Genomic DNA, 27,450 nt, shown 5'->3' on the forward strand with positions numbered 1-27,450 from the left:
TAACATGGCTCTGTCCCTGAAGGAAGCAAGGAAGGCAATGCCATCTACCAGCAGCTCTTTAAACCACAAACAAGACAAATAACGTGTACACGTGTATGAAAGACTACAGGTGTGAGCAGTGAAGACATGAGTGAGGGTGCTGAGAAAAGCAACCCTTCCATGGGACGATCAGTATGGAAACTTTTATTTAAAGTCTCTCTGGACCTCAGGTTACCTAGTTCCATTATGGAGAAGCAGGGTTGGAAAGACGGCACAGAATATTTTATTCACTGAGCTTTTGAAGATACTGAATATTTGCCTATCTACAACTTGGACTGCAGAATCAAATATAGCAATATTAGTACAGTCATGACAATAGGCAGAATAAAGGACAAAAGTGATAAAGCAGCTAATGAAAAGTTCGGCTTCTAAAGCGGGGATGATGAGTGCTCTCAGCAAGACAAAATGGCATCAGTGATCAGAGCAGAGAACAACAGGCGAAGATCAGACACAAAAGGACACGTGACAACAGGAGGGTGAGTGAGGAGGGCTCAGAGAAAGCCTGGAGGAATGAGAGCCTGACACTGACGTGGCCTCGCTCACTTAAGCATTGTTCTATCCGCACTTCCCATCTGAGGGTCTGTGGAGCTAAACAGAAGAATGGGAATGTTGCACGCCCAAGTAGCCCAGTTGGGCTGAGTTCATTGTCACTCTGGCTGGTTCGAAAGCTAACTAGAAAAAAACGGGATTAAAAAAAAATTGCATTAGAGGGAATGGGAAAGACACTGGAAATGCTGAGGGAGAGATGTCAGGGGAGAAGGACAAGTAAGAAAGAAAGCCGGGTCTCTGGTGGAGGGAGGAGGCCCCATAGAGACTCACACCCGGTTCTACCTCCAGAGCACTAGCCCGCACCACAGAGCTCTGATCTCCGCTTCTACCAGAGGACAATGGCTGGGTGGAGAAGAGTATTCCTGAAGTCGGACTCCTGGATGAGCCGCAGCCCAGAGGCTACCAGTGACTTTCTACTAAAAGGCAGGGCAAAGGAAAGCAGATAACTTGGAATGAGATGTCGGCTGCATTTTACTAGATTTGCCCCAATAAAAAGGATAATAGTAATTGCTTGTGTGAATTGACTATGTGTCATGGACCAGATGTTAGGCTAAGCACCTTACAAACATAATTGCATTTTATGTTCACAATGCTCTGAAGCAGGTATAAATATATTATTTCTATTGTAGAAGTCGAGAACATTCAGGCTTAGAAAACTTAAGGAATATGCCCAAGGTCACAGAGCTAGTAATTGGTGAAATTTTTAGGGTGGTCTTTCTGAAAAGAGAGTTCAGGTTCTTTAAAACCACATCATAGTGCCCACTATTTGGAAATAAATACTCAACTCTAACTCAAATTAGAAGCAAATAACCTCCATTTGTGGTTTTGCTCACTTAAAGCTGCAGATAAGATGTCATTCTATCTCTTTTCATTTTTATGCTTTTTTTTTTCATTCACCCACGTACATCTGTGTCTGCAGAGAAGGCATTTCACTGCCTTACTTCCTTCCTCAAGTAGAAAACATAGCAGTCTATTCCGATTACTTCTTTCTTTTAGGTTTCTTGTTAGAAAGAAGTATTCGGATCCTGGTACCAATCCCCTAAATTAGGGGTACAGCCAAAAACGAGAGTCAGCTTGTTGACCATATTTTGTATTCCATCCTCAGGGGGTCATGAGCTGTGTTCCATCAGCGAGCACCCAGTGACTTTCAGCATTCCTTTAGAATCCATGTTTCAAGTCATTCGGTATGTTCCTTTGCATGCAGACCAGAGATAACGGTGCTGTTGTTTAAATTTCAGTATCTTGTCAGTTGTATACATTTACACACTTATAAAAAATAGCTAAGGCACTAATTTCCATTAGGAACTAATGGCCCACAAAATTTCTTGTCTTGGCTTGAAACTGTTTGAGTTAGAAGCCACTAAGTTTCTCTTTATCTTTCTATAACTTCAATTATCCAAAGTTGGCATATCATTTTTACCATATATGTATGTCATCTCCCAAGCAGAATACATTAGAATTTTTAGAATAATTTAAATTACTAAAAAAATTAAGAATTTAAATTTTTATAGTGAACATATATGACATAACATTTTTAAAAGATTTTATTTATTTATTTGAGAGAGAGAAAGAACACTAATGGGGGAAAGGGCAGAGGGACAAGCAGATTCTTTGCTGAATGGGGAGCCTAACATGGAGTTCGATCCCAGGACCCCAAAATCATGACCTGAGCCAAAGTCAGATGCTTAAACAACTGAGCTACCCAGGCGCCCATGACATAACATTTTTAAAGGGTATCATAAAAACAAGTGTAGATACATCCAAGAAATTGCTGTTTTGAAAAAGTATTGATCTCATGTTAAAAAGAAAAACTAAACCAAAAAAAAAGAAAGAAAGAAAAGAAATTTAGCAAACCTGGCAAATCATAAACCCTTGAAGCAGACAGTTCTTCTCCGAACCTCTGGTGGATTCTAACCTAGATGTTACAACTATTTAGAATATATTTAAGATCGTACTACATAGGGGATGTATTTCTTACCATATGACTAGCACGTAGCCCTTCTAGGCTCCCATGTTACTTTGAACATTAACACTATGGGAGCTCCTGTTAAGGGTTTGCTTTGTTCAGTTTCCAGATCTGGGAGGAGGCAAGTCAACACGGGAAATGTATGTGTCCCGAGTAATGAGCGATGCTCCCTGGCTGCCTTTGTCTTAGATCTGTGAGAAAGTGACTGGTACCATTTTGAGTCCCTGGGTTTGGAATCACAGGGTTCTGATATTGACATTGAGCAAGCTATTTCACCTCTATGAACTTCAGTCTCTCATCTGTAAAATGGGGTCATAATTGCTACAGGAGCACTAAATACTCTGTGTACAGAGCACAGAGCTGTGGACTATAAGGGCATTTCTTCTTGAATGTCGTCAGGCACTTCAAACCCCAAAGTAAATTTATCAACCCCACCACCACTCCTGCCCCATTCCAATTACTCAACTGGAAATCACAGAGACCATCACTGAGTCCCCCTTCGCCCCCAGCTTCCATATTTAATTGGACCTGCAAATGCTGCCTCAGCCATCTCCTTCATATATTGGATCTCATACAAAGACGGAGCAAGTTTTCCAAGGGATTCCTAGAAAAAAGGAACATCTACTCCATCGCCTGGCCCTTTTTTTCACCCTATAAAAGCTCAGGAACCTCATATACCCCAAAGTCCACCACACCCATTCATTCCCCAGTACAAAACTAAGGTTTGTTTTTTTTTTTCCTTTGTGAAACATTTTATTGGGGGAGGTTCACACATTCTGACCCTATTTTAGGCCAGAGAATGACAAGAGGGTGACAGGAGCACTGGGACCCTGAGGTGGCTCAGATGGAAGGTGCAGGAACCATGAACCTACTCCTCAGTGCCTCAGTTTCCCCATTGTGAAATGGGAGGGTTATGTTCCTTCTGGACCTGAAACATTGTTCTATGAAAGTGGGGCAAAAGCCTCAAGAGAGAGGTTCCCCACTCCCAGGACCTGCCCTGAAGCTCCCGCCCCACACTCTGGAGCCAGATAACTGATAGAGTTATTACCTTAAAGTGTCCCCTTGGTGACAGTATAGAAAAATGATAAGACAACTGCCAATTCCATTCAAAGCCACCAAAGACAATTAGCCACAGAGCACTGACAGCCTCCTCGCTCCACCCTAGCACACAGATATAATGTGGTGGAATAACAGAAGCAATATGAAATGCTCACCAATGTGTTTTCCCTCCTTGGTAATTGTTTTGGATTGAATTGTGCCTTCACCTCTCCCCCCCCAAATTCACATGTTGATATCCAAAACCTTAGTATCTCAGAATGTGACCTTATTTGCACATAGGGACTTTATAGATGTAATCGAGTTACAAGGAGGTCATTAGGGCAGGCCCTAATCCAATATGACTGGTATCCTCATAAGAAGAGGCACTTTTATCATAGACACTTCCAGAGGGAAATGATGGGAAGACATAGGGAGAAGACTACCATCTACAAGCCAGGGAGAGAAGCCTGAAACTGAGTCTCTCTTGCAGCCTTCAAAAGGAACCAACCCCGCCAACGTCTTGATTTCAGAGTTCTGGCCTCTAGGATGAGAGATTTCTGTTGCTGAAGCCTCCTGGCTTGTGGGACTTCGTTGGAGCTGCCCCAGCGAGCTAATACAGTAATGCAGATACTTTCCCTACAGCCCTTACCCCGTTCCTGCAGCCAGGGAAGGGGTAGGTAAGGAGCTCTTGGGGAAGAGGAAGATGGGATCTAGAGCCACTTGTCAGGATGAAAGGAAGGAAAGAACCCACCCAGAGTCAAGGAAAGTACACGAGTACTGAGCCAACTTGTGGGCTAGGAGAGGCCCGGGTCAGGACAGGGCCCACAGGGTGGGGAACCTCATCACCCCTGACCTGAGCGGTGGCTGCCAGCACAGTGCCCAAAGCACAAGGCAGCACCAGCCACACATCCATGGACGCCCACCTACTTGCTCAAGGATCAGATGCAATGAAAGATCTCAGAGAATGCAGACAGAATGGACACTAGATCAAACAAAGGTCCCTCTGGTGTTCCCATGTGGACCTTAAGCATCCACTTGTACGCACGTGGCATCTTTGTAGAAAAGAGGCAAAAGAGGCCCTTCTGTGTTGAAAGAAACAGATGGGAAGTTTGAACTTTGGACAAAGTGCTTACCAACACCATAAACCCCTTTTTAATACCGACGATACTGAGCTATCTGTCACTGGCAAATTGAAGTTTTTGCAGCCATCATTAGGAAGGGGGCTCCCAGGCAGAGCAAGTGGGGCTCTAAGATCGTTACTATTTTTATCTCACACATGTGAATTGTAGTTTGGCAAGTTCTACCCCGACCTCACCCCATTAGATAATGAGCCTGGCATGACAGTCAGGGAACTTCAATTATATTTTTAAAAATCACACTAGAATGAGTGACTCGTCGAATACAGTACTGTCGTGTGCAAGCAGATGCCACACGAGGCTCTAGAGGGGACCAAAGGATTGCCTAAAGGAGCAGATCTGGAAGACTGGCCAAGGCACAGCCGTCACCCCTCGGTGGGTGCCCACAGCAAGGTTCCCCCTGCACAGGGTGACAGTCTTCTTCCTCCAACCCCTCCCTCTGGTGTAAAGAGCTGTTTTTCAGAGTGCTGAATCCTCCTCAAAAGGTTTCTGGAAAGAGAAGTGTCCTGTACTGGGGGTGGGGGGCGGGGGGGGCGGCTAGGGTGGCATAAGCCATACACGGAATAATCTCCACTTTCAGAGTCGCTGGGGCTTACGGTCTGCAACACCGTCCTCACGTTCTGTGCAGCAAGTGCGCATCTCCTCATCTCTATTCAGGGAGTGATTCTGAGTATTATGTAGCTTGAAAACTTGAAGTGAATTTTCTGGGTGGTTAATAAGCTATCTGCACGAGTACTAATGAGCAGTGACCTTGCACTGGAACAAATGCTTCCTAAGTGTGTGTCTCTCCGTGACGTCTCTGCTACTGTAGGGTTTTGCCGCCTCCTTGCCCAGCTCACTGTTGTCAGCCGGCGTGTCTACCTGGCGAAACCAGACATGCTAAGTGGGCATGCCGGATGTGCGCCCACATGGCCTTTAGAAGCCACGCATGAAGGATGTGAACAAGCCTCTGAGAGCTGTTCTCTACCCGTCCTCACTGCTCAGCTTGTACCTACACAGACTGCACTACTGGCCTAGCTGCGGGCAGTTCAGCTCAGCGGGGGATGGGCGTTCAGGATCCTCCAACGCTTGTTGTGTTGCCCGGTGGGTGTTCTTGTGAGTGATGGATCCCCAGTTCTACTCCTGAAACCAGTCTTACACTGTATGTCCATCAACTAGAATTTAAATAAAAATTGGAAGGACAAAAATGAAAATAAATGAGTAAATGAACAGACGGGCCTGATTGTTCCAGTGAGCAGCCAACGTGTGCCATGCACTGTCCTAAATGCCAACGAACTGCAACGCGCAGAGAACATCACAAAACGGGATACTCTCATATACTCTCTAGAGATTACTCACAGAAAATTCTGAATAGCCTGGATGCAAAATGTAAAAGCTACATACTACCCTGAAAAATTATCCACAGAAAATTCTTGAGTCTACATTTGTAGGAGACTGACGTAGAATAAAAACATTTAGAATATGCGATGAATTTATGCACACACACGTTAATATGTAACATGTACATAAACACTCATACACTACTAATAGTAATAGCTAACTTTTATGAAGTGCCATATTCCCTGATGTGACTGTACTGCATTTGTTTTTAAAATTGATCTCCACAGCAATCCTATTCATTAGGTGGTAGTACTAACTCCATCTTCTTTATGAGGCTGTAAGAAATTGCCTAAAGTCATGTTGCAGCTGAAACGTGGTGAATCTACTATTCAGACCCAGGACTATCTAGCAGACATCAAAAGGACCGTTCTAATCCCCCCATATATTTCTGTCTTTGAAAATACTGCACAAGAGACTCTGGAATATAGTATAATATAGTCTTTAAACCAGCTAATTATCTGAATTTTCTGAGAAGTTTTATAAAATTGGGCTTAACTCCTAGAGATTCTAACTGGGTAGACCTGGGCTGGGCTTGCAAAACTGTAAGTTTAAAAACCTACCCACCCAATTCTAAAAACCATTCAAGTTTTGAAGTGATTGCAGGAAAAGCTGTAGAGACAGGGCTGACACAGACCAATGGGAGAATGTGCTGGAAAATATCCACATTATTTAGAATCATTTAAACCATTAATTCAGAACACACACACCCACACAAACACATACACAGTTACACACAAACCTAGAATCCTAAAATATATTAACTAATAAAATTTGTCAGGGGAAAAAAAAAAGTCACCTACGCAATTTGCTATATGATAAGCAGAGTGTCACTGAAAACTCGTTGGCTCTTGGGCTATGAAAATAGTTGATCTCTTATGCCTTGCATACTAAAAGGCATGGACTCATCAGACAGGTTTTTTCCTAAATTGTTTTCTCCTGAGATTCTCCTGCTGAGACTCCCCAGGCTGGGTGTCCACAGACTGAGATGAACTTTAAGATAGTCAGTAAGGGCAAGACGCTGCTGGGAGTTTGAGTTACAGGGGCTCCCATACTATCTACGTAAAACTGGAAGGAGAATGGGAATCGCTTCTTGCACGTGTTTGCTACTAACCCAGTGCCTCGGGTAATGCCCTGCATGCAGTGAGTAGTAAAGAATCCTTGTGCATTTAGAGTCTCACCCTCTCTTGCTTCTCTTGGAATTTATTCTCCTGAATCCCCAATGTCTCCCATCAAAGACTAGTGTTGCACTTTACAAAGAAAGAGAATTGATTATTCAAGATGAAGACAACATGATTCTACCTTAATCACAAAGCCTGAGTCTCTGGTTTATTAACAGTGTCTAGTCGCCACCCACGGTCTTGCCCTTAAATCCCAGGATAACTTGGTGCAGGTTCAAATCATTTTAGGGGTGGGAGGCAGTCTCTAGTTGCTTAATTGTCTATGTAGAAAAGATATCCAAAGTTCCCCGGTGTTGTCTATCATGTGCGTAAAAGTAAGAAAACGAAATGCGTTTGTTGTCATAGCCACTGCCACTGAGAACAGATTTCTCTTCATGTGTTGCTGGAAGACAAGATAAAAACAAAAATGTAGGAAGGTATTTTGAGCCTTTAGTGGAACTTAATTTGAGCGCTATTGTTTCTCTACTCAAACATCTCATTAACGAAAGCAGCATAAACGTCAAATGTCAGCCTTGAAAACTGTAATACAAGCACCAGTCATTGTTGTTCTAACTTTGCTTTGGCTTGTCAAACTCAGAAGCTCTCCTGCGTACTCCCTTCCTCTTTCCTCTCTGCTCCATTTGTCATTTCCTGGCTCAGGTAGATAAGCGGCTGTGATGAAGTGAATCCCCGCATGTCAGGAGGAGAGCAGAAGGATAGCTATCGTGTGTGTGTGTGTGTGTGTGTGTGTGTGTGTGTGTGTGTGTGTGTGTGTACACGCACACAGATCACGTCTGTGCAGTGCAACTTGTCACAGTGAAGGACTCTCCCATTCACAGAATGCCCCATCCCTCTCTCTTCCCTCCACTCACACCGCCTTCCAGTTGTGTCCCTTCTCCTCCTCCTACTGAGACTGCAGAGTCTGGGGAGAGATCACACAACATGCTGACTCTAACAGGAAATGAATTTCTGACGTGATAGCGCAAAAGACAGGTGCCTTTTGATCACCAGATCTACGCAGGAGGAGTGGCTGGCTCCGTCCCCACGATGGGACCTAATGTGAAATCAGGGATTGAAGTAATTTTCTAGATGATGTAGTTGCCCTTTGGAGAAAAAAAAAAATCTTTTATATTAGAGAAAAATATCCCATTGGAGTTAAGTGGATCACTATCCCAATTTTCTATTTCATAAGGCAAGGATCTGAATTGACGGCATTCCCTTTGGGGCCTCGATGCTGACAGCTCCTGCTCAGAGGTGCTGTGATAAATATAGAAGTGGACTTGATCCCCTCCCCTAGCATTATGTGACATGATAGAAAGAAGGCAACAGATGAAGCAAGTATAATTCCATGGCCAAAGAAAAGATCGACAATTATTAGCTCTTGTCCTAAGAATATTCTAAGATTTACAGCAGAGTTTATCACTGAACAAACATGTTTCGAGCACCTAGGATGGCCAGGAACGTGCTGGGTCTTGGGGCTGAATAAACACTGTCCTTGTCCTTCCAGGGCACCCCCTAGCAGTTGACAAAGCAGAAGGACAATTACACAAATCATAAAGATCAAGTGTGGTGAGTGTGGTGACAGGAAAGTTTGGGGAGCGACAGGCACAGAAGGCAACGGCAGCTGACCAAGGCCTGAGGCAAGTGAAGTCTCTCAGCAGAAATGACCCCTGAGCCAAGACACAAGAGTTTCCTGGGCATGGAGAAAAGCATCTGTGCAGGCCCAGAGGTCAAAGAGAGCTCGGTGTCTCTGAGGGCCCAGAGCAAGCCAGCGTGGCTGGACGAGGAGAGTGAGGGAAGGGCAGGCGGACTTGTGGAGGGCGACACCACAGGCAGGAATGGCGGTCCTGCTGCTGGTCAGTCCTTCATGATCTCTGGTTGAAATCCGCACCCCCCCAACTGCCATTTCCCATCCCGGCGTTCCACACCCTTTCCTTATTTCCCAACCTCTCCCTCGCTCTCAGAGCACTGAAGAGTCTTGCCTTTCCCTACACTGAGGCCCAAAATGGTTCTGTGTGTTCCTTCGACTCCCCCTCCCGCCCTCCCACCTGAGAAGAAGAGGAGCGGAGGGGCGGCCAGTCTGAGAAGCAGGCACTGAGCCCCTACAGGTTCAAAGCCTTGTGCTCAGAACTGAGGGGGGACACGTGTGGGAGGATGTAGCAACATTTAAATCGAAGACAGAGTCCCCATAGCTGCCTCTCCCCTGCGGTGGACTGAGACGGGGGCACAGACAGGGCAGTCTTGGGAGGGACAAGTGAGTGGGGGATCACAACCCTGGATCCCCCGAGGGGGCAAGGATCCACCACAGAACTGGCCGGCACATAACTGTTTCCCCCTTTCCCCCCTTCTCAGGCCTTCCCATTCTGAAGTGGCACTGGACAGTGGAGCGAGAACACACAAACATAAGGTGGAATGAGGCGTGTGTTTTTTATGAAAAACAGCAAGACAGAAAAGGATGAGAGGCCTAGGACAGAGGACATGAAGGGCGGACCTTGCCCTGGCCGCTGAGGATGAGGACAGAGTGGAGCTCTAAGGTCTCCCCTGCCCAGCACAGCAGAGTAGGGGAGCCACAGGAGCTCAGGGAGCAATCAAATGACAACAAAAAACAAACAAGCCAGGTAGCTCGGTTACTGCTTTCTGGAATGGTGAGCTCGTAACAGAAAAGATTTAGACAAGTCACAGAATCGTCTGAACAGGGAATAAGGGGTACCCATCAAATGGAGGGAAATATTAGAAGTTGTATTGACTGACTCTTCATTACAAATGGCCTGACAAACTAACTCCAATGTCCTTAAGCAAATCAGAGGCCTCATCAAGAGTCCGTATTTCTCCATCTTTCAGTGCAGTTCTCCATGTGGCTTTATTCTTGAGTTCCACATGGTGGCAAGATGGCCCTCAGCAGGTCCAAGACTACAGCATCTTGTCTTCAAATGCAACAGAAAAGAGCCCTTGCCTTTCCTCACCAGATGATAACTTCCAGAACTCTTACTCTGTGCCAGCCACTGATCTCAGAGCTGTCCTTATGTTAACTCATCTGATCTGCACAACAATCCTATATTATCCCGAGACGCAGAGGAGGGAGGTTGCTTCCCCGAGACATTAGTCCAGCTAGTGACAAAGCGAGCATTTGGGCCCAGGAGCAAGACCCAGAGTCTGGGCTCCTAACCACCGTGCACACTGCCTTCCGGTGCTGTTGGTGGACGTAAGTGGATCACTTGGACTTGATGCTGTGACTAGCCAGACTTGAATCCCACATCATGCAGTACTGGGAGCAGACTGCCTGAACCCTGGGCTCACAGTGGACAAGGCAGCTGGTTACCCAGGGGAAAATCAGGGTGCCACCAGCAGGATGAACAGAACACCAAGACATCCATCATGAAGTATACACAGAGCACTGCTTGCCCATGCCTCCGATCCCATTCTCCCCATCTTCTCTCCCTCACCCTCTCTCTCTTTCGTCTTCCCCTCTGCCACCTAATTCATAGCAACACTAAGTACACTGTGTACCAGATACATTAACAGAGCATTAACTAAAACCAAGTCCTCACTCTCACACAGCTTACATTCTAGAAGGGGTAGCGACGTGCAAAATGCAAATATATGATATTCATAGGTGCCATGAAGAAAAGTAAAACAGGGTAAGGGGACAGAGAATGTCAGAGGGAACAAGAAGGAGTGCCATTCTATATGCAGTGATCAACGAATGCCTCTTGGCTAAGGGAACATTGAAGCGGAGGTCTGAATAAGGTGAAGGGGGGGGTAGTGAACCATGCAGATTCTGGAGGGACAGAGATCGCCCACCTATCTGTGGGAAGGGCAAGTACAAAGGCCCTGATGTGGTCTTGATTTGTGTTTCCCTGATGCCGAGTCATGTTGAGCATTTTTTCATGCGTCTGTTGGCCATTTGGATGTCTTCTTTGGAGAAATGTCTGCTCCTGTCTTCTGCCCATTTCTTGACTGAATTATTTGTTCTTTGGGTGTTGAGTTTGATAAGTTCTTTATAGATTTTGGATACTAACCCTTTATCTGATAAGACATTTGCAAAAATCTTCTCCCATTCTGTAGGTTGTCTTTTGGTTTTGTTGACTGTTTCCTTTGTTGTGCAAAAGCTTTTTATCTTGATGAAGTCCCAAAAGCTCATTTTTGCCTTTGTTTCCCTTGCCTTTGGAGACACATCTAGCCAGAAGTTGCCGCAGCTGAGGTCAAAGAGGTTGCTACCTGTGTTCTCTTCTAGGGTTTTGATGAATTCCTGTCTCACATTTAGGTCTTTCATCCACTTTGAGTTTATTTTTGTATATGGTGTAAGAAAATGGTCCAGTTTCATTCTTCCGCCTGAGGCTGTCTAATTTTCCCACACCAGTCAGAATGGCTAAAATTAACAAGTCAGGAAACAACAAATGTTGGCGAGGATGTGGAGAAAGGGAACCCTCTTACACTGTTGGTGGGAATTCGAGCTGGTGCAGCTACTCTGGAAAACAGTATGGAGGTTCCTCAAAAAGTTAAAAATAGAGCTACCCTATGACCCAGCAATTGCACTACCAGGGATTTACCCCGAAGACAGAAATGTAGTGATCCGAAGGGGCACCTGCACCCCAATGTTCATAGCAGCAATGTCCATAAGAGTCAAACTATGGAAAGAATGCAGATGTCCATTGACAGATGAATGGATAAAGAAGATGTGGTATATATACACAATGGATTATTACACAGCCATCAAAGAAATGAAATCTTGCCATTTGCAATGAAGTGGATGGAACTAGATGGTATTATGCTAAGTGAAATAAGTCAATCAGCGAAAGACAATTATCATTTGATTTCACCCATATGTGGAATTTAAGAAACAAAACAGAGGAGCATAGGGGAATGGAGGGAAAAATAAAACAAGACATAATCAGAGAGGGAGACAAACCATAAGAGACTCAACCATAGGAAACAAACTGAGGGTTGCTGGAGGGGGGGTTGGTTGGGGGATGGGGTAACTGGGTGATGGACATTGGGGAGGGCACGTGATGTAATGAGTACTGGGTGTTATATGCAATTGATGAATCATTGACCTTTACCTCTGAAACTAATAATACACTATGTCAATTAATTGAATTTAAATTTTAAAAAAAGGAAAGACAATCCATTTTTTAAAATTCATATGGTATCATACTTCAAATATCTGAAATATGCTAAAAACAAAATACTACAAATATTAAAAAAAAAAAAAAAATGAAAGGCCCTGATGTAAAAGGGTGCCTGACTGGTTCCAGGGTGGAAGGGAGCCAGGGTGGCTGTAGAGGAGTGAGATGAGGAAGAGGGACGAAGTGACGTCAGGAGAACTTCCAGGCTCACCTCAGCCACTGCCACGGCCTCCCTATCTAAACTGATAGCCACAACCCTGATCTCTTTCCAAAGGGTTAGCCCCTATTTCCCACTCCCTCAATAGAAAAGTCACAGCCACATCTCAAACTGAGCATGTTGCAATTAAAATCATCCCCTTTGCCTCAGACCTAGTTCTCTTCCCGTGATCATGTTTGCTGGCGACTGCACAATCTCCTAGACCTCAAGCCATTGGGAACTTCTCTCTCTTTCACCCACCAAGACCCCCATTCAAATGGGTTTTGTTTTGATCCTCTTCCTGCAATGTCTCTCACACCTGTTCCCGACTCTATCCGTCATAAGACCCTCCTCATTTATGAGCACAGACAACTGCAAAAACTGCTCCCTGTTCTCCCAACTTCCACCACACCCCCTTCCAAGCTGGACATCACGGAGGGGGAGAGGGATCTTCTGAGGGCACAACTTTCATCGCTGTTGGCAAACCTCAACACATTCTCATGCCTTCTTGGTAAGATTTAAGCTCTCAACGTGGACCTAGTCGGGGTTCAAGGTCTTTGATAAGGCAGGCCCGGCATACATTCACAGCCTTGACTGCTATTTCCACTCAGCTAAGCCACATCACTTGTCCTTCTGGGCTTCCCTAAGTTTCTGCCTTGGTTTGCTATTTCCGTCTGCCGGAGTATATAATCCCAACACTAACTCCGGGAGTCTTTTCAACAGGGCTCAACTCAAATGCCTCCCTTCACATGAGCCTGTTTGATTCTCCCAACTGGAAGTGATTTCTCCCTCATCCTTTCTCAAAACCATTTTATTCCATTCCATCTTGTTCGACAACACAGTCTTTTATCTCTCCAACCCTCATCTTAATTTCCTCCCCCAAAACTTTTCTTTCCCTATCTTTCCCCCTTTTAGGAAATAACATCAACATTTACTCAGTTTCTCATGTAAAAAATCTGGATGACATTCTTCGTCCTCCCCTTCCCTGGCACCTCCCACCTATCAGCAAATGCTGTTGGATCTGATCCTGATTGCCTCTTTTCCACCCTGTGGGTGAAGGAGGGAATTTCCTCCCTAAATAGTATAACATAACGAAACACATGACACCCGACTCTAGACAGATGAGATTGGCAGCCGCTTCTTAGTTGTATGTACTCAACAGTCCAGGGCCGAAGGACAACATGTACCAGGTAGGGCCACGCAAGGGCTGTAATCAGGAACAGAGTGAGTAAGCAAGGGCTGTGGAAGATAGGCTTTGTAGTAGAAAGAGGAGGGGTGACCTCTGGTTCCAGTGGGGGGATACGATTGGCTTGTTTGAATAATTTTGCGGATGACAGAGAAGTGAAATCCATTGGGCTAAGGACCTGGTGCAATGCAGCTGGTGCAGCTCATGTGGGAGCTAGCTGGGTGGGAGCATATCTAGAAAGAGCTGGGGAACTCATGCTTCGGCCACTAGGACCCTGCAAAGCTCGAGATGTCAAGGCGGCACTTAACCACTGCATCTTAATTTCAGTCCTTACACCACCATCAACCCTTTGAAGTCCTGACATCAGTTTAAACCTTGCTAATGACAGACTTTCAGGCAGTAGAAGTACCTCCCTAGGAAGCATCATGGGCACGTGACCAAGTGGGAGAGGACCATATGGTGGGGAAGTGGTCAAAAACACGAACTTGAGAGACAGCCTCCTCTATGGTCAATACGTGCAATTGAGGGAAATGCATGGCATGAGTCTAGGGGGTGCATGTGCTAGGGCGTATGAATTTAGATTAATCAATGCCTTTGGCAGTAGTGACACCCAGTGGGAGGTTCACTTGCCACTTGATAACTTAAATAGGAGTTCTTTGAGGAGCCATTAGGCCTCTCAATTAAAGCAGCTACTTGGTCTATAAGGGAAGTAAACGTTCCACTGAACACATTCTCCAAGAGCCTAGCTTTGTATATTCTGATAAATGGAAATTAATGCCCTGGTCACTCTCAATAATGTCTGAAACTACTCCAAAGAGGGTAGGAGCGTCCTGCTGAAAGCCTTGTGTTGTGGCCTTAGTATATGTAGAAACGTCTGTTACCTTGACTTTTATCTTGGGTGTCTATGAGGCAGATGCCCAGAGCTCGTTACTCCCAATGGGCAACACTTAGGTAATGACCCCAGTTTGTCAAAGGTACAGATGGGGCCATTTGTTGGTCAGGGCATCCCATGCTGAGATGGATGCCTGAAATTTGGGACCCCATCCTTTATCAGGGACATCCTGGTTAAGGAATGGAAAATAGCAACATTCAGCTGAGCTCCATCACATATCATGGTGGTGATTTCATTCATGAAGCCCATAAAATGGCATTTCACTTAACTCCATTAATCTCAAGGGTCTTCCCAGATAGGCAAGGAGTCTGGGAAACTGGTATCCCCCTTTAGCACCATATTATATGGCAAGGGACTGAGGACAAGGGAGGCCACCTCCTCCTACAGGTAGAATATGCCAGAGGGCCCATTTTGGGCTCCATTCTGCATCAAGGTGGCCTCAGTAGTTGTGCCAAGTTTGAGGGGCGGTGCTTTCATGAACCTAGGCATAACAGTATGGGGAGGGTCATAGGCTCAGGGTCTGTTAGAGCCTCTCTTTCCAAGAAAGCCCAGTAAGTGGCCTGCAATTTCCACTCTGATGCTGTATGACACAGGGCCAAAGAAGGGCAGTTTCTTTTTTTTTTTTTTCTTTTCTTTTTTAAAGATTTTATTTATTTATTTGACAGAGATAGAGACAGCCAGCAAGGGAGGGAACACAAGCAGGGGGAGTGGGAGAGGAAGAAGCAGGCTCGTAGCGGAGGAGCCTGACGTGGGGCTCGATCCCATAACGCCGGGATCACGCCCTGAGCCGAAGGCAGACGCTTAACCGCTGTGCCACCCAAGCGCCCCAAGAAAGGCAGTTTCTTGCATCAGAAGCCCAAGGCCAATCTATGGCCATCACAAGCCACCCAGAGACTCTATGAGAGAAGTTGCTAAAGCCTCTCCGGTGAAAGGCTCTGTAAGAGCACTACAGGAATGCTTGTTGATCTCAATTTGGACAGAATGTACAGCCTTTTGTTGGAGGGGGCCACATCCAAGTTGGGGTGATTTGCAAGCAACGGCACAAACGGGTTAAGTAAAATTCTAAATGTTAAGTGTGGTATGTTGCTGTCAGAGTCCCAAAATGACCAGAAGATGTTGGACTTGTGGTCCTATTTGGGTGCTAAAAAGGTTAATAGCTGTGTTTTGATAGCCTCAGGAATGGAACATCTCTTGATTTACCAAATAATTTTCAAAAATGTAGCCAAGGTGCCAGGGCATTACACTACATGTGGGACAGCTGCCCGTTCCCTTTTCGTAAGCTATTTTGTGTTTGTATATCCTTAAGCAGTGTGTCAAATGAATGTCTCCAGAGAAGAATTTCATCAATGCAATGCCATACCTGTGTTCCTGAGAAAGGGTGATGCAGCTAAGAGCTTCCCTGAAGACACCGTGCAACGGTGAAGCCGCTGGAATGCTCCACAGGTAGCCTGGTAAAGGTGTATGTGGTCCTTCACAGTTGAAGGTGAACTGCAGCTTGGAGGCTGTTGAAATAGGCACCAAGCAGAACATATTAACCTAATGTGTAATCATAAATATTTACCGATTACTGATAGGATGGAGTCAGTAATTTCAATAATGTTGGGTATTGGGTATGGGGCCTAAGTGCATGGAACCACAGCATGAAAGTTACAGTGATTTTTATATATATATATATATATATATATATATATATATATATATATATATATTTAAGTGTAAGTATATATAATATATACTTAAATATGTATAAGTATCTATCTAAACTCATGTATACATTTATATATAATTCCAGTTGTATATACACATAATGTTTCTTTAAGAAGTAGAAAAAGTTTAAAACCATAAAAAAAAAAATCCCGACTTGCCTCCTTCGTCAGGGGCTCCCGTCACCACCTGAGCCTGTGCCGCCGGCCGCACAGCTCTCTCCAGCCCACGCAGCGCAGCCGGCTTGAAGGAGGGGACAGGAATGCAAGCAGTGGACGGACCCTCTGGGTCTCTTTCTCTGGCGGGAGTAGGGCCCTCCCCAGGGGCAATGGTTGTGTGGCTCGAGGACCCCAGGTTTAAGTCAGGTTTGAACGAACCCCTCTGCTGTGCGCAGGGGGCTCACGGATGACTTTTGTCTCTGTTTTTGTTCTATAACTCAGAATTAGGTTCTCTGCGGTGACAGAGCCATAGGCAGCAGAAAATGGCTATGCCCGCAACCCAGACCTTGGGGGACAGAAACTGTCTTCTGCTACAGCCCCGCCTTTCCCTGCAGAGCAGGCCTCCCCCTCACTCTTTTCTGTCTCTCGGTACAAACTCCTTCAGGGTACTTTGGATTTCTAGCTGCGGCGGTGAAATTGCCGCTTTCAGTTTCTGTCTCCACCCAATCAGTCACAGCGCGGACCTTCTGGCCACACGAGGATCCAGGGAATGAGCGAAAAGCTGTGAATGAAAGCCGACTGGGGGCCCTGGGTTGTGGCTGGGCCGTTCTGTTTGTGACGGCATTTGTTGTGATTGCCTCCTAGCCACTCCACTGGTGAGGGAGGGATGCCCTGCCTGAAATAGTAAGAGATGGCCAAACACGCCGCACCCACCCCTGGACACATGGGACCGGCAGCTCCCCGGCCACAGGTTCCGCACAGCCTAGAGTAGACGGCAGCGCATGCCATGCAGGGCCACCAGGGGGCGCACTCAGGAACAGAATGAACAAGCCAGGAAGCCCCGGTGGCTGCGGGCGGGGAAGGACAGGCTTTGTTCCAGTGGGAGGATGTGATTGGCTTGTTTGAATAATTTCACAGGCTGGCAGGGAAGAGAAACCTGTCAGATAGCAAGGGGTGGAGTGCAGCTGGTGCCACTGAGGCAGGAAGTCCAGGTGGGGATACTGCTGCTGGGTGTGGAGCATATCTGGCAACAGTTGGGAAACTCATACTTAGGCCTTTGAAGCCTGTGAACCTCAGAGATGTCAAAGCACCACCTGCATCTGAACTTCAGGCTTTACCCCACATCCCTCTCCTCCGAATCCATTCTGTCACCTACGTCTCATCTCCTCCGTGTCCGCCACCGGCCCAGCAGCCAGCATCATCCCTCACCTGCTCTACTCGGGTAGGTCCTGTCCACTTGCTGTGTTCACCCTTCTCTCCACTCCCACGCCAGCAGAGCCCAGACTTTTCCCCCAGAAGCGACGATAAACATCTGCATTTCCTTCTCAAACTGCATCAACATTTTCCCATCACACTTCGAGTAAGGCCTGGGCTCCACTGCCCTTCCCCGCCTCATTTCTTTACTGGTCTTCCCATTGTTCGTTCAAACACAGCCAGGGTGGGCTTCTTTATTTTCCTCCAATATGTCAAGATTATACTTAATCTAAGGGCTTTCATACTTGCTAGTTTTTTTTTAAGATTTATTAATTTATTTATTTGAGAGATAGAGAAAAAGAGAGAGAGGGAGAGAATCTCAAGCAGACTCCTTGCTGAGCATGGGGCCAGATGCCAGACTTGATCCCTGAAATCATGACCTGAGCTGAAATCAAGAGTCAGATGCCTCACCAAGTGAGCCACCCAGGCGTCCCACACTTGCTGCTTTCTTATGTCAAGTTACCTTCCCCAAGATATTTGCAAAGCTGTTGCTTCCGCTCTCAGCTCAAGTGTCACCAGACCTGCCCTGCCCATTCTTACCATGCTTTGTTCTTCTTCATAGAACTTACCCATACTTGAAATTATATCACATACTTTTTTTTCATTTATGTATTGTTTGTAGTCCCTGCTAGAATATGTATTACAAGGAGGCAGGGACCTCTTCTATCTGATTTTCCACTATATCCTTACCATTTAGATCTATACCTATATATAACAGGAGTCCAATGAATGTTTGTTAAGTGAAATAATAAATGAACAAAGGAAGAATGAAATTATGACATACTTAGCATATAGTAGATAAATATTATCTATCCTCATTAGGAGTAGTATTAGCATTTATAAGCCAACCTTTCCCTAATTATAAGCATGTACTACAGTTACATTCTGATTACATTTACTTGTGATCATGCCTTGTAAACCTCTGAGGAATGCATGCTTCTTAATGCCAGGCCTCTCATCTTTTACTCGTATTTCTCCCCAGCAGCTATTGTAAGCAGCAATAGATGCTTAATAATTAAAAAGAGGACTTACTATGTGTGAATCCCTAGTCTCAGGACCTACATTTATTAACTCATTGAATGTTCACCACAAGCCTGATGGATGCTCTTGCTACCCTTATTCTACAGATAAAGAAACTGAGGCACAGAGGCAATAAGGACCTTTTCCAAGGTCAGCTCAGTCACTAGGTGTATCAGCCAGGGTTTTACCAGAGAAACAAAACTATATATATATATATATATATATATATATACACACATATATATATCAATCATATATATAATCTATACATATATAATCTTATTTATGTATCATATATATATAAATCTATAAGCCTACTAGTGTGTGTGTGTGTATACACATTGTACTATAAATTCTACTCATACTATACATAGTGAGGGAGGGAGTGGGGTAGGAAGAAATTTCTAGGAACTGGCTTATGCAATTGTCAAGGTCTGGCTGGGCAAGTCTAAAAGCTTCAGGGCAGGCCAACAGCAGGCCCGAAATTCTCAGGCGAGAGCTGATGCTGCGGGCCACAGGTGCAATTTCTTCTCTCTCAGGCAAACCTCAGTTTTGCTCTTAAGACCTTTCACTGATTAAAAAAAAAAAAAAAAAAAAAAAGACCTTTCACTGATTAGATGAGACCTACCCAGATTATCAAGGCTAATCTCCTTTATGTAAAGGCCACTGACCGCAGATATCAAATCTATGAAATCCAAAATACCTTCACAGCAACACCTAGATTCAAGTGTGATTGAATAACTTGGCCTCGCCACGTTGACACATAAGACTAACCAGTGCAATAGGATTTAAACCAAACCCCCTGCCGCCAAACCTAAATCCCACAGCATTGTGATGCACTGCCTTGCCACGAATATTTGTTGAATGAATAAAAGGGAAAGAACAAAGGCGCTGCGATGACAGTGGGTGGCTGTGGTTCTTCCTGCAAGAACCGCCTCCCCTCTCTCTCACCTGTACCCAGCCTTGTGGAGCACCCCCCCATTTGTAACTTGTTGCCAGGACTCTTTGAGCAGAGCTGTTTAAAATACATTTGAAAAGAGATTTGATGTGTGAAGCTTACTCATTTTCTAGCCAGAGGTCTCTCTGTTAGGGATTTGTGGCAGAAAACCCCCAAATGGAATTTCAGCACTTCTGAATTCAAATGTCCTGGTTGCCTGACAATAGGATTGGCAGCCTAACAACTTGCAAGCTGACATGTCTTGCTTTCCTGGGGAGAGTGACTAAAAGCAATTTACACATTACAGAGGGTTGAGAGTGTCTTTTCTTTACCTGCTATGGAGAGCACAGTAACCAATACCACTGTAGAGATTTAGAAAGTTTTTCTATATTCTCCTTGGTCTGGCTTGAAAGTTGATTTTTGAACATCAATCTCCTTTTTATCATTCCTTTCCTCTGCTTGTTCCTTTCCCCCTCTGCTTAAAGACTGATAGCTTTCTTCCTAACACCTCTGCTCCATGACCTTGCTTGTATATTGTCAGGAAATCATGCCACACAGTAAGTACCGGTTAAACTTTTGAGGACATGAGCCTTTTCCTTTGCTCATCTGTTTGCCAGTTCTGCTTCCTTTGCTTCTGAACCAATAGACCATTAGCAGGTTCTGCAGACGGAAGTCTTGAATAGGGGAAATCTGGAAATAAAGTCTACCTGAGAATAAATACCTGAAAATGAACAGACGGTGTGGTAATGGTTTGAGGCTGTGACTAATTGTTGCTATTTCTCTCTAATACTCCAGCATGCTACTTAAATTTGTTACTCGATTTCCTTTAAGAGTATAATTGAAGTCAGTAAATATATACTAAGTGTCTCCCTGACCAAAAGCACTCTGGAGGATAACAGTGTGAAGGGGGCACCGGGCCTGGAAAGGCTTCAAGTCTACCAGGGAAACACAAGTACATAAAGGTAGGTAGGGGATGGGCCGTAGGAGGAGCTGATGGGCGTTCATGAAGGAAGCGGCATTTCAGACTTCTTCCCTCACACAGACAATATTTTTAGGCTGGCCTTGATCGAGGCAATGGGTATCCAGTGAGTGGTTAAGAGGAACACGAATATCCATTTTAATGTGGGGGGAGAGCTTAACAAGAAAATGATTATAATAAGAATTTCAGTGAAAACAAAATAGCCTAATAGGACATAGAGTCACTGAGGTGGGGGGTTACTTTACGGATGGTGACCGAGGACACCCTCTCTGAGGAGGTGGCATTCGAACTTAGACTTGAATTTTAAGAAGTAGAGACTTGCAGGTAAGTGGATTCCCTGCGGACAGAACAACAAATGCAAAGCCCCAGAGGAGAACGTATTTCAGTTGTTCAAGGAACAGAAAGAAGGCCTGTGACGCAGGAACATAATGAGCAAGGAAGGAGAAGGCGATGATGACACTGAGAAGGTACCAGAGACCAGATAACTGTGTCTCATTGGAGACCACTGTGGGGTTTCTCAGGGGCTGATACGGTCTGCTTCATACTTTTAAAAGATCGTGTTAGGGGCGCCTGGTGGCTCAGTCGGTTAAGCATCTGCTTCCGGCTCAGGTCATGATCTCAGGGTGCTGGGATAGAGCCCCACAGTGGGCTCCCTGCTCAGTGGGGAGTCTGTTTCTCCCTCCCCTCCCCCCTAGTGTGTGCATGTGCACTCTCTTTCAACTAAATAAAATCTTTTTTAGAAATAAATAAATACACACACACACATACACACATGTATATGTAAATAAAAGATCATGTTAGCTACTGAGTAGAGAATGTGTTGTGTGGGTCATATGTGGACATAGGGAGACCAGCTGGGGGTCTGCTTTGGTAATCCAAGACAGGCACTGGCTTGGATGACAATAGTCCTTGGGGAAATGGTTAGAGGTCCTTAGAATAGGGAATGTTTTTGGTAATAGAAGTGACAGGAGTTGCTGAAGGATAGCTGGTGGAGAGGGAGGGGTAAGACGGGATCAAGAACACCCCCTATGCTTTGGTCCCAGGCAATATGGTAGATGGTGATGCCATTCACTGAACTGGGAAGCTTCTCAGGTTGTACTGATTCTCAGAGGTTCAGTAAAAATTAGAAGCACATTCCCAAGAAGGGGAGGAGTGTAGACAAGGCCTGGAGTCAAGGAGGGAGGGGGGCAAACTTTCAGAAAACATTTTAGAAGGAGATGTACAGATCAGGAAGCTAGGAGGTGCTGAGGCTGAGAAGGACAAGATCCTATATAGAGCCATATTATATTGAGGGCCATAAATGCCATGGGTGTGGGGGTGGGGAGAAGAGGTATTAGACAAGGAAGCCACAAGTAGTTCAAAAATTAAGGAAAAAAGAAAAACTGGAAACATCTCAGGTACAGTTTTAGTTGCTGCCTTAGAAAACCCAGAAGTCAAAGGGACCCAAGTGAACAACCCTTAAGCCACACAGGCTGAGTACAGAGTACCCAGGAACTATTCAGAGCTACCAAAGCCTTGTCAGAATCTTTGGGGGTGCCATTTATGTCCTCATTTCCTCTGAATGCGGTTCCACCTAGCAGGAGGATGGGGCGTACTTATTCAAGATTAGCAGAGTAAAAGGTTCCTTCCTGACAATCTTATCTGTGATCCAGAATTTTAGTGCATACCCTTAAGAACAACGATGGCTACGAAGAAGAAGCAATTTGGAACCCTTAATAACTCCACAATATGCACCTCAAAGAGTTCAGTTCAAAGAGAAGTTAAGGGTTATCTCATTCTGTCTCAACAGGTGCTACTGCAACATTGTCTCCATCATCAGGGCAATGATTTTCAAGAGGAGAAGGAGAACCCAGCACCTGCTCTTCACCGCAAGGCTGTATGGGAATGACCTGAGAGCCATTCAAACCACGTAGTCACCTTCCCGAATTGCTGAAATGCTGTCTGGCTCCAGCACCCACTAATGGCATGTGACTCCCCGCTCTTAGAAACATCCATACAGAAAAATAGAAGACAGAACCTCTGAGTAAGGGCTTCCATGGGCCTTTTCTTTTCACCCATTTGAGTCACCAGTATGCAATTTTGTATCAGCTGGCAGAGCCTAAGGAAAAGAAAAAGGATCAGACAGGTTTTTGAAACCAAATTATTGCTTTTCTGACAGATACTACTGTGCTGCTTATAAGTATTTTTCCTATTAAGTTTTAGTGAGTGCAAGGGCTATAGTAAATAACCTTTCATCTGCAGAAGCTTTTCAAGGAACAAATAAGGAGTAATGCAAAGTAATCCTGGGAGAAGTTTAAAGAGAGATTGTATCGCCTGAATTTAAAGTAATAGAATAGAAGGAAAGGTAAAAAACAAAAACAAGAAAAAAAAAAAAAAACCCCAAAACTATATACACTCACTTTCGGGGGGTATCCTTCTTTCTAATATATAATTTATATGCAAATTTTAATGTTATTATAATAATAATTAAGCCTACTTGTTTGGGATATATATATATATATGGAGTGTGTGTGTGTGTATGCATCTGAGGCAGCAAAAAAAAAGAGTCTAAGATTAAGTAATGATGCCTCAAGACATTTAGGAAGGTTTTGATATCAAATAGTTAATGGATAATTCAGTTTTCAGTTTCTCATTTTGCATTTTTCTTTTTTCCCTGGGCCAGATATGAGAGAGAGATAATTTCTCTGGCATACGATGATAGACTTGTTGTGAGGTGGTATTTACATTTTTTTAAGGCTCGACTAAAGTTTTTTATGCACTAACAACCACATTTCTGGGAGAAGTTAGGAAATCACATAACATTGCACATGAAAAAGAAACCAGAAGACCAGGAGAATGCTGGAGTTTGCACTGGTTTGAAACAAGCCATGCATAGCTAATCAGTCAGAAAACCCTGGATTACAACCAAACCGTAACAGAAGAATATAAATGAACACAGGGCATATGAGTGATTCTTGCTGGAAAAAAACTTGAATTATCAAGTAGTTTTCTGAAAATCGAAAAATAGAAGACACTCAATTATTGGCAGTACACGTCCTCGATTAGGCAAATCTGTGTGTCAGTCAACCAGAATATACAATAGAATAATTTAGGTTCATTCTCTCTCAATCTACAAACATAATCATTTTCACATGGAAACTTGGCAATGTCACACCTCATTTCTCAGCAGACTTAAGAACAGTGTGCAGTCTTGAGGTGTTTTGGATCACCTTTCCAAAATGAATCCCAGTACATTTCCACTCCCTTTACAGATTATTATCACGTACAATTAAAGCTAAACTGCACTTGTCAAAACAAGATAAATCACACTTTCTGGTGCGATAGTCCTAGATTTCTTCTTAATCGTCCTTTGTCACCTGCTCACAAAGTTTACCAATTGAACCGCTTGCAGTGCAATCCCGATGCTTATTAGTGATTTAGTCATAGTTATTGCCATAATTATAACTTTAAAACTTTAACAAATAATTAGTACTTCACGGCTTTACGTGATGTTTAATGAAGCAGTAATGATTTACCAGAAGTAAAAATTCAGAAATGTAACAATTTTTTGTCTTTCTGTTTTCAGGACCCTTATGAAGATAAAATAAAACCAGTACTAATTTGGAACTCCTGGTATTTAAAGGAAGCATACAGAGTCACATATGCATCAATCAACTGAATGACTTTGCTCTTTTCCAACGCACCAGCCAGGATGGGCTGGGTTCACCAACCTCGGTGGCTTAACACAAGGAAGTTTGTTCCTCTCTCATGCTAATGGTGATGAAAGGTACCGGTGGGGGCTCCGCCCCATGTATTCAGCCAGGGACCCAAGCCAGCAGAGGCACCATCTCCACCACAACCAGGTTCTTCCACAGGAGATAAGGGGAACCCTGCCTATCACTTCTGTTTACATCTCACTGGCAAAAGCAAGTCACAGGGCAAAGTTTATCTTCAAGAGGACAATGGGAAAGTACAATCTGACCCATGCCTAGAAAGTGGAGAACCAGACCATTCCTCAACAGTGAGTGACTACCAAACCCAAGCATGCAGAAAGACGGCAAACTGGCCAAGGAAGGGCAGGTTCCTTGACAATCTCAGGAGGAAAGTGAATGTAATCATCTTTTGTCCTGTAGCTTACCTCTCCACAAAAGTTACCTATTTCTATTACTGGGGTGATAGTTTTACACAATAGTCAATATTCCGTGTAGAGAAAAGCTCAAATCACCAATAGCAAGGTAAATAAATGAATTACAGCAGAAAATCTTATATTTTGAGAAGAATCACGAATATCCACTTGCTCCTTTGGGTCTCCTCCTTCCACGTTAACCAAAGAACAGCTACGTAACAGAGGTGGAGTCTCACCCTGCCAGTGCTGTGTGGGAGATGCTGGTAACCAGGGATCCGGTCTAGGAGCCCAGAAATCGGCCATAATGTTCACAGCAGAAAGTTCCGCCACTGACCGTTTGACACAGCTGATTCTTGTGCAGTGGTTGTATCCAGGAAGGCACAGACAGGTATTTTGCCACAACCACTTTGACACGTCTCACCAAAATTGCAAAGGCAAAACGTAATATTCTTTTCTTTTCTTTTCTTTAAAGATTTTATTTATGTGAGAGAGAGCAGGGGAAGGGAAGGGGCTGGGGCAGGAGCAGGGGGACAAGCAGACTCCCAGCTAAGCAGGAACCCTGACATGGGGCTCGATCTCAGGACCCTGAGATCATGACCTGAGCTGAAGGCAGACACTTAACTGGCTGAGCCACCCAGGTGTCCCAATAACATTCTTTTCTTGTCAACAATGTATGTAATGGACGTTCCAGATCTTGTAAAGCCTCACTTCATTGCCAACCTACACTCTAGAAAATTATATCAAAATGAAAACCTTCCACTTGTGCATTATTTTTTATAATAATTTATGCAATCATCCTTGACCTACAACCTATTCGAAGTATGTTGCTGTTCTTTAATGTCAACTCTTTGCTTGTGTGTGTGTTACCACGGTTCAATACCGTCTAGCCTTCTCATCCCCAGGCCTGCTCTGTCGTGTGCTCTTCTTCGCCACAGTCGTCTAGACTCAACATTCACAGCCACTGAAAATGATCTGTAATAAATTTTGGTTGCTCGTAAGTCCCTTTTTTTGCCCCCACAGAAGATTTAGTGAAATATTAGCAATAATTGGTCCTCATTAAGAACCGGACCAAAGTTCGTTAGGATAATTTCACAACTGATCCACAAGGAAGTTGACAGCCACCCTTCACAGGTGTTCGAGGAGACTTCCATATCTGTATCTGCTTTCCACACTCAAGATTTTTCTATCACTTTTAACATGTGAACAAGGCCAACTGGTCTTTCTCTCATTTGTAGTGCTTGTGCTTTATGTCTCTTCCAGATTAGACTCTAGATTCCATTGACATGTTTCCAAACGTCTGTACAATTTATAAATGTGTTCTGCTAGGAAATAATTTTTTATCATTATTCATTAACTTATGAAATGACTTAAGATGACATGGAAATATTGGAGCTTGACAGTGTCCTAGATCCTTTCCGTGTGTGTGTCTGCAAAGTGTATGGGCATATAAAAGACAGATGGATATAGAAAGAGAGACAATCTTCCAACCAGTTGTAAATTGGATGCAGTTGCTCCATTTCATTATCTTCCAAAACTTTAAATGTAAATTTCAGTTGATAATAAAAATACAGTGTTTCTATTTTCTAAAAAGACCCTGAGAGGATATTGCATATAGGGTAATGCTCAGAGGTAGCAGAGATATCCATTTCAAAACATCACCTGGTAATAAAAAATAGAGTTAAAAATAAGAAAAAAATATAACAAGGTGACAAAGGCCCAAAGGAAAGGAATATACACTGCCTTTGTGCCCATTATTCATTAGGTATATACATGAGTTCAGTAGTTTGTTCCTTTCTTGTACATTAAAACATCTCCAAGTCAAATTGCTGCTCCAAGATGTGGTTCATATTTCCTGTCTACGGTTTTATATATCAATAACAATTCTTTCACTTATTTCAGATTATCTGTGGTCTAGCTTCAATGTGTTTAAGTGTTTTAGGGGATATTAGAAAATGACACAGACCCTGACCTAAAGATCTCATCAGTTGAAGAAGGAGGCAAGTACCATAGAAGTAGAGAGTCCCTAGGCCAGATTGGTGGTTCTTGGGCTTCCGAGAGCAGAAAACTAATTTAATGGACCTTTGCCAATGATCTAGAAGTTCACAGCCTCAAAAAGAAATTTATATCCTTTCTTATATCTGATTATTCTTTGGAGGTGGGACTTGGACTCATCATTCAGAAAAATTTGAAAGCTAGATCTACCAGGCAAGTTTAGGTGTGAATTCCTCCAAGTTCATTTTCTGAGCACATGAAATTTGATCTTCAAAATATCAAATTTATGCAGGAGACAGTCTGTGCTGAGTTGCATGCATATGTTGAAGTGCCAACAGGTCTGGCCAAAGAAAGAATGGCTTCCTGGGACCAGACATTGATGGGTTGGAGACATCTCAGCCTCCAAGGCTAGTTGTCTCAAAACATGGTTGGCAGGAAGAAACTTCTACTATATCCTTATCCTCTGCCTTCAGCATCTGTGTTCTATTTCCTAAGTTGTCAGTGGGCAGCCTGCTGGAACGGGATCCTAGTCTTCAAAAGGAATATGAAAAATTAGCATGCCAAGTAACTGCCTCATTCCAATCAGAGGGCAGTTGGTGTATTTTCTAAGACTGGCTTCGTTCTCAAGGCGTGGGC

This window comes from Ursus arctos, unplaced genomic scaffold (assembly GCF_023065955.2).
Source record: "Ursus arctos isolate Adak ecotype North America unplaced genomic scaffold, UrsArc2.0 scaffold_10, whole genome shotgun sequence".
In the NCBI taxonomy this organism is placed as follows: domain Eukaryota; kingdom Metazoa; phylum Chordata; class Mammalia; order Carnivora; family Ursidae; genus Ursus; species Ursus arctos.